This window comes from Salvelinus namaycush, chromosome 7 (genome assembly GCF_016432855.1).
Source record: "Salvelinus namaycush isolate Seneca chromosome 7, SaNama_1.0, whole genome shotgun sequence".
NCBI lineage: Eukaryota > Metazoa > Chordata > Actinopteri > Salmoniformes > Salmonidae > Salvelinus > Salvelinus namaycush.
In genome coordinates, this window is record NC_052313.1 from 42480935 (window position 1) to 42499411 (window position 18477).

The 18477-nt window shown below is 45.9% G+C and overlaps 1 pseudogene; it reads left to right on the forward strand.

Annotated features, from left to right (window-relative positions):
* The first annotated feature begins 1737 nt into the window (after positions 1-1737).
* Positions 1738-17793, forward strand: LOC120050726 (annotated as a pseudogene).
* Positions 17794-18477: the final 684 nt, after the last annotated feature.

Here is an 18477-nt window from a genome sequence, read left to right on the forward strand (position 1 = left end):
TAAATAGACACAGATCAAATCAAATTGGCAGTTTTTTTCTCTGCAAAGGTCAGTGAGTGCTTTCTCTGATAGACCTGGAATCCCAATGTACTGTAGATAGGTAACCAACAGGATATAGAGAGAGGACTTCTTGGTAGAAAAGGTGTAGACTCTAGAGATCTTCTGCTGCTGGGGTTAACTCTTAGCACCTCACCGCTGTGGCCCAGGTGTAGTGACAGTCTGTCATATGTATTCTCTGTCACAGCTCTGTTCCCTGCAGTTCAGCAAGAGACCAGCGGCAGCACTCTGAGAGCGGTTGGCTTAGCGAGAAGGATGGTTCCAGCATCATGGATCCTTGCTAGAGTAGATGCTGTATTGGATGTCCTTGGCTTGACACACAATGGTTTGCATCCCAAATGACACCCTATTCCCTTTATAGTACTCATTTGGGACACAATCCATGGAACCTGACCTCATACTCTCACATAAAGCAATACAAAATAACATTGATTCAAGTTACCTATGGGAGCCCACTGTCACACATACAGTACACTGTTTGTCCATTGGACAATAGGAGACATTCCTTCTGCCTTTGTATAATGCCTCAGTGAGCATATTCTGCAGCACGGTTTAACTTACAACCTTCTCTGGCAGTGTGTTATGGGTGACTCAAAGCAGCGGGCAACCATTAGCTTGTCTTTTGTGTCAATATGCCACAACAGGTTTTGATCAGCTGCTCAGTTGGTGAGCCCCAGTGGATGTGGAGGGAGGCAGTCGGATACAGGAGGAAACATGAAATATTCATTGTGTGGAACTAACCAGGGTTGGGGGTCAACTCAAATAGAAAGCAATCAATTCAAGAAGTAAACTAAAATTCCAATTAAAAAAGGAAAAAGAAGGATATGTTTTAAATTATTTCTCATTAACTGAAGGTATTTATGTAATTGGTTTTTACATTTTTAGAGTTTAAATGTAAATTTGAATTGACTGATAATTCGAATTGACCACCATGCTGGTCTGAGATCTTCTCTGTGCAGATATTTTGACATAAGCAATCAACTCTGTGTACTTCCACTCATGATGCAATCATTTGTAAATTTAGCTAATTGAAATCTCTTTTCTTTATAATTTATCCAAATTCAATCAGGTGAGACCCTTTGTACAGACAGGATATCCTGACACAGCCATCAGCCTGTCTACACAAATTGTATTTGCTCCTGCATCTCTTCATGGACTATGATAAAATGTCAAAAGACCCCAACCACCCAAGCCATAGAATGTTTTCTCTGCTGCTGCACTGTAAGAGGTACCGGTGCATCAAGTCTGACACCAACAGGCTCTTAAACAGCTTCTATCCCCAAGCAATACGACTGACAAATAGCTAACTGTCACGACTTCCGCGCGAAGTCGGTCCTTCTCCTCGTTCACCGGTCTTCTAGCCATCGCCGCTCCATCTTTCATTTTCCAATTGTTTTGTCTTAGTTTTCCGCATACCTGGTTCACATTCCCTCATCTAACTAAATGTATATTACCCTCTGTTCCTCCCATGTCTGTGTGTGGAATTGTTTGTTTGTTACGTATGGTTCGCATCAGGCTGGTTTGCGCCGGGTATGTGTTTGACCCGTGTGTTTTGTTTATTGCACCGTTTGTGTACTTTGGGCGTTTTCACTGTTTTCCTTGGGCATGAATAAAGTGCACCTGTTATCACCCATCTCTGCTCTCCTGCACCTGACTTACCTTCAACCAGTTGCGCACATCATGACAGAATTCCACACCCTTTATGGAGTCAGCAGGAGCAGGTACCCCTGTTGTAGGTGTCTCGGCACCGTCATGGACTGCGTCGTCCAGACAATGGACCGCTGGGAGAGACAGGGAGTCCCTCAAGCGCCTCCACCAGCACAACAGGGGTCTCCACTACTCGCCTCTCCTGCACCCGGTCCCAGTGGGATTCGTCTCGCCCTTCCCGGGGAGTTTGATGGGATGGCGGCACGCTGCCAGGGGTTCCTGGTGCAGCTGGAACTGTATCTGGTGACCGTCTACCTGGCTCCTTCGGAACGTGAGAGGGTGTCCGCCCTCATCTCGTGCCTCTCGGGGAAAGCCCTGGAGTGGGTCAACGCCGTGTGGGTAGAAGGAGATGCGGCGCTGGACCACTTTGAGGAGTTCAGCCGCCGCTCCCGGGCAGTCTTCGACCACCCGCCCGAGGGTAGAGCGGCGGGTGAACGTCTTTTCCACCTGAGTCTGGGGACGAGGAGCGCCTAGGAGTTCGCCTTGGACTTTTGGACCCTGGCCGCCGGAGCGGGATGGAACGACAGGGTCCTGATCGACCACTATTGCTGCAGCCTGCGCGAGGATGTCCGTCGGGAGTTGGCCTGCAGGGACACCACCCCCACGTTTGATCAGCTGGTGGACCTGTCCATCCGGCTGGATAACCTGCTGGCCACCCGCGGACGTTCAGACGCAGCTCTGTCGGTTCCATCTCCCAGCACCCCCGCTCCGGTGCATATGGAGCTGGGAGGTGCTGCGCTCAGGGAGACCGGAGGAGGGGCCTTCACGTGCACCATCTGTGGCCACAGAGGGCACACTGCCGGTCGGTGTCGGGTTGGTTACTCTGGGGGTCGAGGCAGCAGGCAGGGGACTATGGCGTCACCCCAGGTGAGCCTGCACCCTTCTCATCCAGGGCCCTCTGATGCCCACTTGTTTTTGCAAGTTAACTTTCCTGAGTTTTCCCTGCATTCCCAGCATAAGGCGCTCGTCGATTCAGGCGCGGCTGGGAATTTCATAGACAGATCATTTGCCCATAATTTAGGGATCCCCGTTGTTCCAGTGGCTAAGCCCTTCCCAGTTCACGCCTTAAACAGTCGACCTTATAGGGTCAGGGTTAATTAGGGAGGCCACCGCTCTCCTGGGCATGGTGACGCAGGGGGAGAATCAGTCTCTTCCTCATTGACTCTCCTGCGTTTCCCGTGGTGCTAGGCCTACCCTGGTTAGCCTGTCATGACCCCACTGTTTCATGGCAACAGAGGGCTCTCACGGGGTGGTCTCGAGAGTGCTCGGGGAGGTGTTTAGGGGTTTCCATTGGTGTTACTAAGGTGGAAAGTCCAGACCAGGTCTCCACCGTGCGCATTCCCCCCGAATATTCCGATTTGGCTCTCCATCGTCGGGGGGATTGTGCGATAAACCTCCAGGCAGACGCCGCACTTCCCAGGAGTCACGTGTATCCCCTGTCACAGGCGGAGACGGCGGCTATGGAGACATATGTCTCCGAATCTCTGCGTCAGGGGTACATTCGGTCCTCCACTTCACCTGCCTCCTCGAGTTTATTTTTTGTGAAGATGAAGGAGGGAGGTCTGCGCCCGTGTATTGACTATCGAGCCCTTAACCAGATCACTGTGCAGTACAGTTACCCGCTACCTCTCATAGCCACAGTGATTGAGTCAATGCATGGGGCGCGCTTCTTCACTAAACTAGATCTCAGGAGTGCTTACAACCTGGTGCGTATCCGGGAGGGAGATGAGTGGAAGACAGTGTTCAGTACCACCTCAGGGCATTATGAGTACCTCGTCATGCCGTACGGGTTGATGAATGCTCCGTCAGTCTTCCAAGCCTTTGTGGACGAGATTTTCAGGGACCTGCACGGGCAGGGTGTAGTGGTGTATATCGATGACATTCTGATATACTCCACTGCATGCGCCGAGCATGTGTCCTTGGTGAGCAAGGTGCTTGATCGACTGTTGGAGCATGACCTGTATGTCAAGGCTGAGAAATGCCTGTTCTTCCAGCAGTCCGTCTCCTTCCTAGGATACCGCATTTTCACCTCAGGGGTGGAGATGGAGAGTGACCGCATTTCAGCCGTGCGTAATTGGCCGACTCCCACCACGGTAAAGGAGGTGCAGCATTTTTCAGGGTTTGCCAATTACTACCGGAGGTTTATCCGGGGTGTTGGTCAGGTAGCGGCTCCCATTACCTCACTGCTGAAGGGGGGCCCGGTGCGTTTGCAGTGGTCGGCTGAGGCGGACAGGGCTTTTGGTCACCTACGGGCTCTGTTTACCTCGGCTCCCGTGCTAGCGCATCCGGATCCCTCTTTGGCGTTCACGGTGGAGGTGGATGCGTCCGAGGCTGGGATAGGAGCCGTGCTCTCTCAGCCTCGGGAATGCCACCGAAGCTCCGCCCCTGTGCCTTCTTCTCAAAGAAGCTCAGCCCGGCGGAGCGAAACTATGATGTGGGGGACCGGGAGCTGTTGTTAGTTACCAAAGACACCTGCAACAGACAGAGGACATAGCTGTGCTGTGCTGCACAGAGAGGAGGTAGAGAGGAGAGGAGGAGGTGGAGGAGGAGGTGGAGGAGGAGGAGGAGGAGGAAGAGGAGGAGGAAGAGAGCAGAGAGAGACCATCTCCTGTTGCCTTGATGAGATAGGAAGTGACAGCAGAGTGCTTCATAGACTGGCACTGGGAGCCAATTATAGGTTTAAAAAATATCCACTGCCTACAGATGTAGGATCTTAAAGGAAAATTCCACCCAAAAACGTTATTTTGGTATTTGTTTCATTATTCCATTGTTGACATACTGTAGTCCCAAAATGTTTTGCTTGTCAGCATTCAAGATTTCAAGATATGTAACTTTCAAAATACAGAAATCATCCTCTGATGATGCATTTTGCATCATATGATCTAAAACGCAGCATCATTTTTCGTGAGGGAAAATCAAGTCTGAAATTTGAAAGTGGAAATTACAAACTTCAAAAGCCTTTTTAAACCTAAAATACAAACCTCAAAAACATTTTCTGCGTTGCATCAAGGTTCCCCTGCAACAGGGTGATCAAATTAAGATCCTACATCTATACCTGGCTGTCCAGTCTTCCTCCCATATCCTACACACACACACACAAACACATTTGTGCGTACGCACACGCACACACACACACACACACACACACACACACACACACACACACACACACACACTTAACACATGCACATTCACACATCATTTACTGAAAATTCCAGAAAATTGTTACAGACACTATACAAACACACACACAAACATACATACTTCTCTACCCCGGAGGTGTTTTCTTTATCGACCGAGGTTCTGTCTGGAGAAGTTCTCTGTCTCACCTCAGTTCACTCAGCTGTGTAATGTGTACCGTCAATTTAATAGCCTGCCTGGCAGCCTCCTTCCTCTGTAACCCCAGCCCCAGCCGCATGACAATGACCTAACTTACCTAGCTACCAACCAAAAGGATGGTTGGTTCTGTGCTCTACGCTGACCACCAAGCTCACAGCCCTGGGTTTGAACTCCTCCATACGCAACTGGGTCCTGGACTTCCTGGCGGGCTGTGAATTAGGCCGTGAATTAGGCCGCAAGTGTGCGTCCTCAGTCCTCCCCTGTACTCCCTGTGTACCCACGACTGAGTGGCCTCACACAGCTCCAACTCCATCATCGAGTTCGCTGATTACGCGACAGTAGTAGGTCTGATTACCAACAATGACGAGATGGCCTACAGGGAGGAGGTAGGCACTCTGATGGCATGGTTCCAGGTAAACAACCTCTCCCTCAATGTCAGCAAAACAAAGTAGCTGATCGTGGACTTCAGGAGGAACCAGGCTGGGCATTGTTAGGGATTTCTGCCTTATGTGCACTCAAGAGACCACAGGAAAACTTATTTGTTCAGAGGTTAGTTTGTTTAATAAGAATTACAACCCGGAGTATACACTTACAGCAATTTGCAAGAAAGACACTCAGTTCTCAAGATGGTGTTTTCCCTTTTTATCCTCAACTGAGGTTCACCCCGCCCAGGGTGATGTCCCTTAACTTTAATACCATATAAGCTCATAATGAATAGTTGCTAATACAAAGATGTTTCTGCTAGGCGGAGTTCAGCTTATTGTTATTTGCAGTTAGTTTCCCAATCCTTCTTCCTCCTGTTGCTATCATGTGCTAGCAAAAGTAAGACTGGAACATAGTATCAACGGGAACTGAAAGTATAGTTTCAACAAACAGGCATATGACTTTTGTACCGTTGATCTCTTCATGCACTTACAAAGTCTCTACCGCTGATTCTTCATCTGAAGCTAAAGCAAAACATGAATCAGTGTACTTTTGTAATTACAGGTGTTCCTATAATGTACAGATATGATCAAATTCCCTTTCAGCATGTCCCCATCCTCATCAACGGGGCCGCCGTAGAGACGGTGAAAAACGTCATGTTCCTCGGCGTACACGTCTCAGGGGAGCTGAAATGGTCAAAGCACACCCACACCCCGTGGTGAAGGCACGACAGCGACTCTTCAACCTCAGGATGCTAAAGAAATGTGTCCTTTCCCCGAGGGCCCGCACAGTGTTCTACAGGACCACCATCAAGAGAAAACTGTCAGGCTGCATCGTAGCCTGGTACAGCAACTCCACCCCTGTCGGACCGCAAGGCGCTCGGGTGCACACAGCCAGCCCTCCAGGACACCTACAACACCAGGTGTTGCAGGAAGGCCAGGAAGATCATCAGGGACCCCAGCCACCCGAGCCATGGCCTGTTCTCCCCGTTTCCATCACTTATTACAGGAGCATCATGTAAGACTGGCCAATCAATAGCTTCTAACCCCAGACCATCAAGCGGCTGAATAGCAACCACTAGTCAGCTACTCTGCTGCTCCCCCTATAGACATCCCCCCTCAAGAATTTCACTGTACCCTGTAACTACATCTGCAACCTTGTACATATGACTATTAAACTTTCTAATCTAATCTAATAAAGGACAAACAATTAAGTATTAAGAGAAAAATTCAAGAAGGGACATGAAGCAGGTTTTAGCCTTGATGACACAGTTGGTCCCCTCTCTCCACTTCTCGCCTCCTCTCTCCCTTCTGTCCCTCTCTCTACCTGTCTTCCCATCTCTCCCCTCCCTTCCCTTTCCCTCTCTCCCCTCTCTGTCTCACTTCCCTCTCTGTCCCCTCTACCTTCTCCCCTACTCCTCTCTCCCTCTCTGTCTTCTCTCTGCCTCTAAACCCATAGGAATTCATTCCTCCCCTCTCAACCCAGATGGAACTCTGAGTCAGTCTCTCCAATCAGCCTCTGACGCACGGATGCAACCTGTTCCTCAGCAGAACGACACATCCAAATATTTATGTATGAATTACCCCATCACCACAGTGACCTTTCTCCAAAAATCCCCTCCTGGTAGTTTTCCCACCTCAGTTCCTTCTCTTCCATCTCGGCCCGTTTCTGTGTGTCATCTTGCTCTGAATTGTCAGGTTCACTGACCATCTGGGTTAGCCAAGGGAAAGTGAATCTCTCTTGGTTTTATCAAAGGCTTTCTGAGAGGGAGCAAATGTTCCTTGGTCCTCTGTTGTTCTGATATGGTTGTTATTCTGATCTTATCTACTTATGATTTATTTTGTGTAATTTCCTCCAAGGACAGCGTAGATAAAAACCTAAGGATTAAGACTTATGTAAGGTAACATTAAAACCCTGTTTGTGTGTGCGTGCGTGTGCACGTGTGTGTGCGCGCGCGTGTGTGTGTCCACAAGGTCAAATGCTATTTCTAGGGGGTTTAGGGTTAAGGTTAGAATTAGTGTTAGGGTTAGAATTAGGTTTAGGGTTAGGAGCAAGGACTAGTTTTAGGGTTAGGTTTAGTAGCTAGGGTTAGGGTTAGGGTGAAGGTTAGGGGTTAGGGTTATGGTTAATAGGATTTAGAATGGGACTGAATTGTGTGTCCCTACAAGGTTAGTTGTACAAGACTCTGTGTGTGTGTGTGTGTGTGTGTGTGTGTGTGTGTGTGTGTGTGTGTGTGTGTGTGTGTGTGTGTGTGTGTGTGTGTGTGTGTGTGTGTGTGTGTGTGTGTGTGTGTGTGTGTGTGTGTGTGTGTGTGTGTGTGTGTGTGTGTGTGTGTGTGTGTTCATGCAGTCAGTAGCTGACTGCATGAACCAGTGGGATCTGTTGCATAACTTTGCCAAATACCACACAAGAGGTCTCCACACAATCGTATACCGTGTAGAAAAAATACACACCATTTGGCAGACGCTTTTATCCATAGCAACCTACAGTCATGCATGTGCACATTTTTTTGTATTGGGTGGCCACAGCAGGAATCGAACCCACAACGTTGGTGTTGCAAGCGCCGTGCTCTACCGACTGAGAGCCGCACAGGACAAGAAAAACGTGGTCCATGTTATTCAACATGTCTCTATGTAACACATTGTAGTATCCGCATAATAGAATAAGGAGGAGTCAAAACAAATTCCTCTGGGTCTTTTTGACCCACATTCAACAATAAATTACTGGAAAATAGAATAGAGGATTGTGTGTGTGTGTGTGTGTGTGTGTGTGTGTGTGTGTGTGTGTGTGTGTGTGTGTGTGTGTGTGTGTGTGTGTGTGTGTGTGTGTGTGTGTGTGTGTGTGTGTGTGTGTGTGTGTGTGTGTGTGTGTGTGTGTGTGTGTGTGTGTCTCTGCAGCTCTCTGTATGTGTGTTATGCGTTATGCGAGCGTGACTGAGCATGTGTTTGTGGGTCGGTTGGGCCTGCGTGTTTGGTGTGTTTCACTCAAACAGCGGATATAATTTGTTGGGCCACAACAACACATACGCTGCGCAGCTGAAGCAGGGCTCCAGTCATGCGTGGCTTGCTGCCTGCCTTAGTGTCTCTTTACCGCTTGGCTGGCTCGCCGCCCGGTGCCACAGGGCGTTATTTACCACCACAACTAACCTAACCGTTCATATCCATACACACGGACATGTCCTATCTATGCTGCCTTAGCTGATATTCCTCGAGCTTTCTCTGTCAAACTCCTTTGTAGGATTTGAGAGGCACGGGAGAGGCGGTACACTGCAACAAATAAGGCTGCTTGGCATTTCTAGCTGTCTCTGAATCTTTTTTAGGTCCATTTAGGCTGCGAGCCATTGAACCATTGAACCAGTTGAGCCATGTTAGTTATATAGCCTATAGCACCGCTTCTTCTAACTGAAGGCTGTACTGTATTTGAGGGACATGTTTTCTACTAATTCTTCATAGGAATGAGTCATGGCAGTCCCGGTCCCGGTCCCAGTCCCAGTCCCAGTCCCAGTCCCAGTCCCAGTCCCAGTCCCAGTCCCAGTGCCACATCTGTGGATCCCTGGCCCACTGCTCTTGTTGTGGCTGGATGTTGACCGACATGAGTCGCATACAGCCTGAACTGGCTACGTTAATTCCCTCCATCCTTCCACACACACGTGCACGCACATGCACACGCACACACACACGCACACACACACACCCTCTTCTTCGCTGTCTGTCTGTGTGAGGTGCTACATTTGATCTGTCGGTTAGTGTGAACGTTCCGTCTGGCCATCCTGCTGCTCCCAATCTGTTCCTACAGCTAAGAATAATAACATTGCATTAAGTTACGTTACACTGCTGCAAATGTTACCAAGTTTGTTGGACAGCCTGGACAGCTTAGACAGCTTGGCTTGCAGTGCAAAGTGGCTGTTTTCACAGCTCTTTCTCTCACACATTCCCATAAACTCTGATGACCCCACACATATTTAAAATTAAACTGCTCAAATTGGCCATAAGCTTCTGTCTGTTGAGTGAAAGTGCACAGGGTCATTGGTAGGTTCACTTACTTGTTTTAAAAATGCTTTGTGACCTTTAACCTATTGTTTTTTGTTTGTTCCTCTGTAGTTCTCCTTTCAGTCGTAAAGCTCCGTATGGACCCCCTGTTCCTCATTCTTGTCAAACATTATAAGGCAAATGTTTAATGAGTCCCACTCTCTCTCTCTTTCTCTTTCTCTCTCTCTCTCTCTCTCTCTCTCTCTCTCTCTCTCTCTCTCTCTCTCTCTCTCTCTCTCTCTTTCTTTCTCTGCATCCTTCTCTCTCTCACTCTCTCTCTCTTTCTCTCTCTCACTCTCTCTCTCTCTCTCTCTCTCTCTCTCTCTCTCTCTCTCTCTCTCTCTCTCTCTCTCTCTCTCTCTCTCTCTCTCTCTCTCTCTCTCTTTCTTTCTCTGCATCCTTCTCTCTCTCACTCTCTCTCTCTTTCTCTCTCTCACTCTCTCTCTCTCTCTCTCTCTCTCTCTCTCTCTCTCTCTCTCTCTCTCTCTCTCTCTCTCACTCTCTCTCTCTTTCTTTCTCTGCATCCTTCTCTCTCTCACTCTCTCTCTCTTTCTCTCTCTCACTCTCTCTCTCTCTCTCTCTCTCTCTTTCTCTCTCTCACTCTCTCTCTCTTTCTTTCTCTCTCTCTCTCTCTGGTCTCATTTTCAGGCTAATGCATGCAGGTAGAAACAGGTCTGATGGATCTGTGAGTGTCACACCCTGATCTGTTTCACCTGTCTTTGTGCTTGTCTCCACCCACCTCCAGGTATCGTCCATCTTCCCCATTATCCCCAGTGTATTATACCTGTGTTCTCTGTTTGTCTGTTGCCAGTTAGTTTGTTTCGTTAAGCCTACCAGCGTTTTTCCCATGCTCCTCTTTCTCTAGTTCCTCTTTAATAGCTTTCCCGGTTTTTGACCATTCTGCCTACCCCAACCCTGAGCCTGCCTACCGTTCTGTACCTTGTCACACCACATTGGATCACTGACCTCTGCCTGCCCTGACCCTGAGCCTGCCTGCCGTTCTGTACCTTACAGACTTTGCTCTGGACTACTGACCTCTGCCTGCCCTTGACCTGTCGTTTGCCTGCCCCCCTGTTTCTGTAATAAACTTATGTTACTTCAAAACTGTCTGCATCTGGGTCTTCTCCTGAGCCTTGATATGTGAGGGTCATTGACAGGACTAGAGGTCCTCAGACAGTCATTCTAATGTGGTTCAATGTGCTGATAAAATGTGACCCAAACTGGTAACCCAAACATTGTGTGATTCCAAAATGGCACCCTATTCCCTTTATAGTGCACTACTTTTGTTTGGGGACCATAGGGCTCTGGTCAGAATTAATGCTCTATATAGGGAATCGGGTGCAATTGCGCTGGGATATACAATGAGGATAGGAAACTATCTAAATACCACATGACACTCTTCAATTGACATGATCAACATGACAGCAAAAATGCATTAGCAGTTGCTACATGCAGTACCAAAATCAAAGGTAGAAGGTGAAATAGAATGGTGTGTATTGATTGTAAACGAGTGACTGATACCCTCTGCTGGTCAAAAACAGAAGCACAGGAGGAGTCATTACGTCACAACCACCACAACCCATTTAGGCCCTGTTTGTTTAGGTTAGATGATGGTTCTAATAAAGATTTGATTCAGGCATCCATGTAGATGTAATGTATATTTTTACACACATTCATCCACCATTGTCTTTAATCCTTAGATGGCTGTGGAATGGGTAGAATTGGAAATAACTGGATCTAATGTTGGTAACTGGGTCTAATGTTGATTTCATTCACTCATTATTTCTGCTGCCACTGATACGTCCATTGTCCCTACAGCTCTGCCAGCATGGTGAGTAGAGGTGTATCCTACTACATAACCATGATATAGTATGTTTAGAGAGGTCATCCCAGCACCTGTGAGCTTCCATGGGACGTTCTCTCAATCCAACTGCTCCAGCTGTCATGTCTTTAATCAATCATGTATCCCACAGCTAGGCTGGAGCAGGTGACAGACGTCTCCATGACAACCCCTGTTCTATCACACCACAGTGACAGATGGGACTCTGGGAGACAGGGACAGATCAAGAGCAATGTGGAGCATAGGGACGTCACTATCACTGTGTCTGTGTAATTCGGGGCAGGGATGAGAAATTCATCACTGGTATTCTTACAGTAATTCACAAATCTTCTGATGCTACTGGCTACTTAGAGAGATATTTACATTGATTTAAGCCACTGTGAGGTTGTCTTTTATAGCCGTAATCTTGTGGCTCTGACAGAGACGATCCTTTGTTTATAGGACTTATAAGGGGAGGCTTACCGATGCACTCCTTCCAGTACCGGCCCCCTCTCTGTTCTTACATGTGGACAACAGATAAAAACACTGGATGTCACTGGATATCAAATACTGTTTCAAAGGACAAGCAGGAAAAGGTATGTGTTATTTCCTTTACACTGCCTGTTGTTGTCCTCCACCAACATGACATTATGTGTTTGACTTTTGGCTCTCTCTATTGAAATCATTCAAAACATCTTGTTGATGAAAATGAAGTCAATCTACAAACGGAAAAGCCATAGGGGAAATTAAAGTAATGTGATCTTGTTTCAGTAAGATTGATAGTAAAATAATATTGGAAAAGTAAAGATATCCAAACACGATTAGGGCAGTACATTAGTAAAAAGTATATATTTTATGGACTGTTACAATAATGTAATAATAATTATCAATTGCACACGCTTACTTTTCTTTACGCATGTAACTAAATATGATCTATAATCTGTCCAGTCAGTCTTCTATAAGTACAGTGAACAAAAATGTTTCATGAGCTGAAATAAAAGATCCCAGAAATGTTCCATATGCACAGAAAGCTTATTCATTTCAAATGGGGCAGCAGGTAGCCTAGTGGTTAGAGAGTTGGGCCAGTAACCAAAAGGTTACTAGATCAAATCCCTGAGCTGACAAGGTAGCAATCTGTTGTTCTACCCCTGAACAAAGCAGTTAACCCACAGTTCCTAGGCCATCATTGTAAATAAGAATGTGTTCTTAACTGACTTGCCTAGTTAAATAAATGAATAAAATCTTGTGCACAAATTTGTTTACATCCCTGTTAGTGAGCATTTTTCCTTAGCCAAGATGGCGAATATCAAGAAGCTAATTAAACGGCATGATTACACAGGTGCACCTTGTCCAATAAGGCCACTATAAAATGTGCAGTTTTGTCACACAACACAATGTCTCAATGCAATTGGCATGTTGACTGCAGGAATGTCCACCAAAGAATGAAATGTTACATTCTCTATCATAAGCCGCTTCCCACGTTGTTTTAGAGAATTTTGCAGTACGTCAAACCGGCCTCACAACTGCACAACTCACAACTCACAACTGCAGACCACATGTCACCACACCAGCCCAGGACCTCCACATCTGGCTTCTTCATCTGCAGGATGGTCTGAGACCAGCCACCCGGACAGCTGATGAAACTGTGGGTTTGCACAACCAAATCATTTCTGCACAAACTGTCAGAAACCGTCTCAGGGAAGCTAATCTGTGTGCTCAACGTCCTTGCCAGAGTATTGACCTGACTGTAGTTCGGTGTCGTAACCGACTTCAATGGGCAAATGCTCTACCTCGATGGATGAATCCCGATTTCATCAGTATCGGGCAGTGTGTAGTTTGGGCGAGCGGTTTTCTGATGTCAACATTGTGAACAGAGTGGCCCATGGTGGCGGTGGCGTATGGTATAGGAATGCATAAACTATGGACAATGAACACAATTGCATTTTATCGACAGCAATTTTAATGCCATGACGAGATACTGAGGCCCATTGTCGTGCCATTCATTCGCCTCCCTCACCTTGTGTTTCAGCATGATAATGCACGGCCCATGTCGCAAGGATCTGTACACAATTCCTGGAAGCTGAAAATGTCCCAGTTCTTCCGTAGACTGCATACTCACCAGACATGTCACCAATTGAGCATGTTTGGGATGCTCTGGATTGACGTGTATGACAGCGTCTTCCAGTTCCCACCAATATCCAGAAACTTCGCACAGCCATTGAAGAAGAATGCAACAACATTCCACAGGCCATAATCAACAGCCTGATCAACTCTATGTGAAGGAGATGTGTCGCGCTGTAATGGTGGTCACACCAGAAACTGACTAGTTTTCTGATCTAAACCCCTACCTTTTTTAAAAGGTATTTGTAACCATCAGATGCATATCTTTATTCCCAGTCAAGTGAAATTCATAGATTAGGGCCTAATGATTTTATTTCAATTGACTGATTTCCTTATATGAACTGTAACTCAGAAATTGTTACATGTTGTGTTTATATTTCTGTTCAGTGTACGATTTGTGTGGCAGACTAAAGATCTGTTATATTGAAATATCAATACTTTGTTTCCAGTCACAGAGATAGAATTGTCCAGGTCAGGCCTTGCTGGAAAGTAAACCAGGGGCCAGAATGAAATTCAACCCCCTAAACAACTCTGTCTAACTTCTCTTTCGTAGCAGACACCTTATCTAAAGCAGGGTTTCCCAAACTCGGTCCTGGGGCCCCCTCTGGGTGCACGTTTTGGTTTTTGCCCTAGCACTACTCAACTGATTAAAATAATCAAAGCTTGATGAGTTGGTTATTTGAATAAGCTGTGTAGTACGGGGACCCTGATCTAAGTACAGTTCAGTGAATGCATACCTTTTTTGTAAGTTGTGTGGGTATTAGATCAGCCTTTCTTAAAGTATGAGTCGCGACCCAAAATGGGTCGCAGCCCTGTTAATGGTGGGTCGCGAGGTGTCAGAGTACATTTATAATTATTTCATTAATTACTGGAATTGATTTTGGCCAAGTGCAACTGCACTCTCTGTTCGGTACGCTCTCTACTTTGCAGCGGTGTTTCTGCTCAGTTTGGCAGCTGCGTGAGAGGAAGATGCCGGTGTGCTTCGCAGTTCAATTAACATATATTTTTTCGACAGTTTCTTGAAGATCACTCCGCGACCCACACGCTGCAGTGCTGTTGTTCAGCAGCAGATGATGCGCTGTCAGCAACTGGCTTGTAATTCCCACTCGCCATCACTCACCGCTGTCAACGAATGGACTCAAGCTAGCCACAAGTTATATTGTCATTAAACGCAAATACAGCGATGAGTTTCTCTCTCTTGGTTTCATACAAACTTTGAGAAATAACGAGGAGCGCCCACAATGTGGTTTGTGCAGGGAAGTGCTTAGTAATTAGTCTCTCAAAACAAACAAATTAATTCGACAGGTCCTGACCAAACATCCACAGCTTGACGGTAAACCCAGGGAGTTATTTTAGAACAGGGCAGAATACTTCAGGAAGCAGTGCTTTGACAGTGGAAAAGTAAGTCAGCTAGCAAGGTATTGTTGTAATTGTATAACGGGTGATGATAAGCAGAAATAAGGGAGTACTACTCTCATAGTAGTCGATGTGAGTTTCTCTTCAAACAACCCCCTGGCCTTTTACACAGCTAATAGCTAACATTAGCCAAAGCAAGCTATCTAGCTAACGTTACTGACAGTGCAACCCTAGTAACAGTACAGATGAAGATAGGGAAAAAACTGTTGCTGTTAAAATACAAGCAAACATTTTTATTCTGAACTGGAATACACTGATAGACGCAAGATGCTTTTTGAGGCTGAGAAACTGACTGAGAAAGCAGTAGATGTTCTGATCCAGTTTGGCACCACATACCTGTGCGAGTCAGGGTTCTCAACTGTCAAAAACTGAGCCCAGAATAGACCTGCTTGTTGAAAACGTCAACCAGTCACACACCTATCATTAGGACTGTGTGTGTGTGTTTTATGGTCTACATCTGTGTGATGTGATCAATCAGTTTATTCCAGTGATTTATTGTATTTGAACAGCAACAGGTCCAACCTAGACACATGTAAGAGTGTTTTAATGGGGGAAAATAAACATGAATAGCTATGTATATGGGTATTTCATTTAATTGTTCTTTGTCTATGTTGCATTTGTTATTGGGCATAAGGGCAATGAAATGTGCCGATATTTACATATAGTTGCATGTTTTTGTAACCACAAAATTTCTCATTTTGGTCCCAGGCTGAAAAAGTTTAACCTGTATTAGATACACCCAAGAATTGAACCCACAGCATTGTGGATGCTAGCGCCATTGCGCTTGCCAACTGAGCTACACAGAGCTACACAAGCATCCACCATGAGGTAGCAATTTCTGCCTTTTACATGGTGATCGGGAAAAGGCTTATGTGAGTAAACTGAGATGTCAGATTAATGTAGGTGGATGGATTGATTGAAGGATAGATAATGAAACTAAATTAGGGATTTGGTTGGAATTACTATAATCTGTCTCACTGCAGTTCAAGAGGTTCAGCAGATAAATATCTGATTCATCAACTAGGCTACATAAATGGAGGATCATCTCCCACCCCTGTAGACACCTGCTGTCCTTAAATCACATAACCCACACGCTCATGCTTCAGAGGGAAGTGTCGCCTTATTCTCAGATGTTGCCCCAGTTTACAAGCAATCTCTTTAAAACCCCTCTCATCTCCAGCCCCCTCCTCATCATAGATGTGAAGATAAGGCATTCATGTTTTCTCTTTATTTTATTATGGCCAAATTGCCATATTTGGTCAAAATGGATGCTTTGTTGTAGATTGTTGTGTCAGGGATACTTGTATAATGGTAGCCTACTTGCTGAACGTTTCAGGGCTATATTGCTCAACTCCATTACGCTATCTAGAATCCAGTTCCGAAATTACTACACAACAACATGCAAATAGACTGTTGTTGCTGGTGTACTTACAGCCTTAATACACAGGTACAACAACTTTATGTTAAGTGTTACCACACTTTCTCTGTCTCATTTTTACAGGTGTAAGGGGCCAAAATGCAGTACTTCTTTTTTCTCCTACTGTTGATGAAGGTTTACTCCAAGTCTCACGGCACCCATGCGAGAAAGGCTGCGACTGTCGCGAGGAACCGAAGCTCACCGCTTGCACTAACGCCCTCTTTGCCCAACCACATCCCTCCTTACACGCAACACCTGGACCTATCTATGAACCTTTATTCCGAAGAGTTCCTTCCAAATGGAACGCAAACTGAGGGTTCTGCTTATGAAGGACAACAACATCAACGCTGTGGCTGACGGGGCCTTCACCCAGCTAGAGTTCCTTCAGAAGTTGGACCTGGGCTGTAACAGGTAGTGGAGAGTTTTTCCTGGCCACCGGGCTCTTGTTTCTGATTTGCTCTTTGAGGTCTTGACCAGGTTATTGTAAAGCACTTTGTGGCAACTGTTCATGTCAAAGGGGCTTTATCAATTAAATGTGATGGTTGGATGGATAGATTCATTGATGTATTGATTGATTGAACAGGATCTCGTCCCTGAGCGAGAGCTTCTCCCTGGGCCTGAACGCTCTTGAGAGAGCTGCAGCTGAGCCACAACCACCTGCATACCCTGGACAGCAGGAGCTTCATGCACCTGGATGGCCTACAGAGGCTCAACCTTACTGGCAATGTTATCCATAACATCCAGGTAAGGTTGTTTTTACTTTTGTTGAACAACATCAAATAAGGTGATACAGGACTTATACAATTCTGTTCTGTTCTATTTTACTATATTATATTGTGTTTTATTTTATTCTGTTCTATTGTGTTTTATTTTGTTTTATTCTATTGTGTTCTATTTTATTCCATCCAGGTGAGGTCCTTTGGCTCCATGCCCACCTTGCGGCAGCTCTACCTGGAGGACAACCATCTCGTCTCCCTAAACAATGGGGTGTTCTCCATGCTGAAGTCCCTGGAGGTCCTCAACCTGCAGGGGAACCAGATCAACAAGACCCAAGAGGGTGTCTTCACCGCCATGATCTCCCTGGCCCTGCTCAACCTGGCCCACAACCAGATGAGCACCATCTACTTCAAGACCTTCCTAAGCATCCACGCGTATAGTACCCATATCCTGTTGGAAGGAAACCCCTGGAACTGCAATCGTGACCTACAGAAAGTGTAGGCGGTTCTTGGACGATTACTATAATCTTAGCTGTAATGCTCCGACAGAACTAGCGAACTACAGGTTGATGGATGTGGATACGGAGCTGTGTATCGCCGAGATGGTTATTGTGCTGATTATCACGATCACCGTGGTGATAACAGTGTTGGGGGCCATGGTCATGGCGGAGAGGAAGAGAAAGAAGAAGAAGAGGGGAAGGCATTGGACGGAGCAGGGCAACTTGTCAGACTCAGATCACTAGGGATTGACTTCTTCTCGGCAACACAATCCTTTTAATGCACTTGTACAGTAACATGAAGAAAATATCTCTCAGAGACAGTTAGAAACATTGCCATATTTTAAAGGACATTTAGTAGGTTATTGTACAATTTCACCAAATATTTATTGTACACAAATGTATTAATCAATTACTCAATATGTACACTTTCTGCATTTGTAATAATACCAGAATTTGTAGTGTTTTATTAGATACTTTGATTTACAATATTGTAATGAAACAGGCAGGGAGCAGGCCTCGAACCCTCGACCCCGAAGTCCAGCGCGCTATTAACTGTGCCGCAAAAGCATGCTCAAGCGGCAGAGTCGATATCCGCGCTTATAAACCCAGGGTCGTTACAATATGAACAATATTACAGGTGTGAAAAGTATTAAATTAAACGAAATTGAAAGGTGCACAAGCTGCATTGTATTCTATCTATTTCCTTTATTATGTAGGAAATATACATTTTATAGATTTTAGAAACAATAACAATTGCACATATTGCCTTTACAGTTCGTTATAAACATGCTCTTATGCATTTACAGTAGTTGGTGTATGTTGAGGGGCAGTGGGACAATATTTGTGAGGTTGGGTTCACTTTAACAGATAGCACAGACGTCACACGAAACCCATCCTCTGGGCGTATCGAGTTCGGAGTTCCCATCTGAGCGAA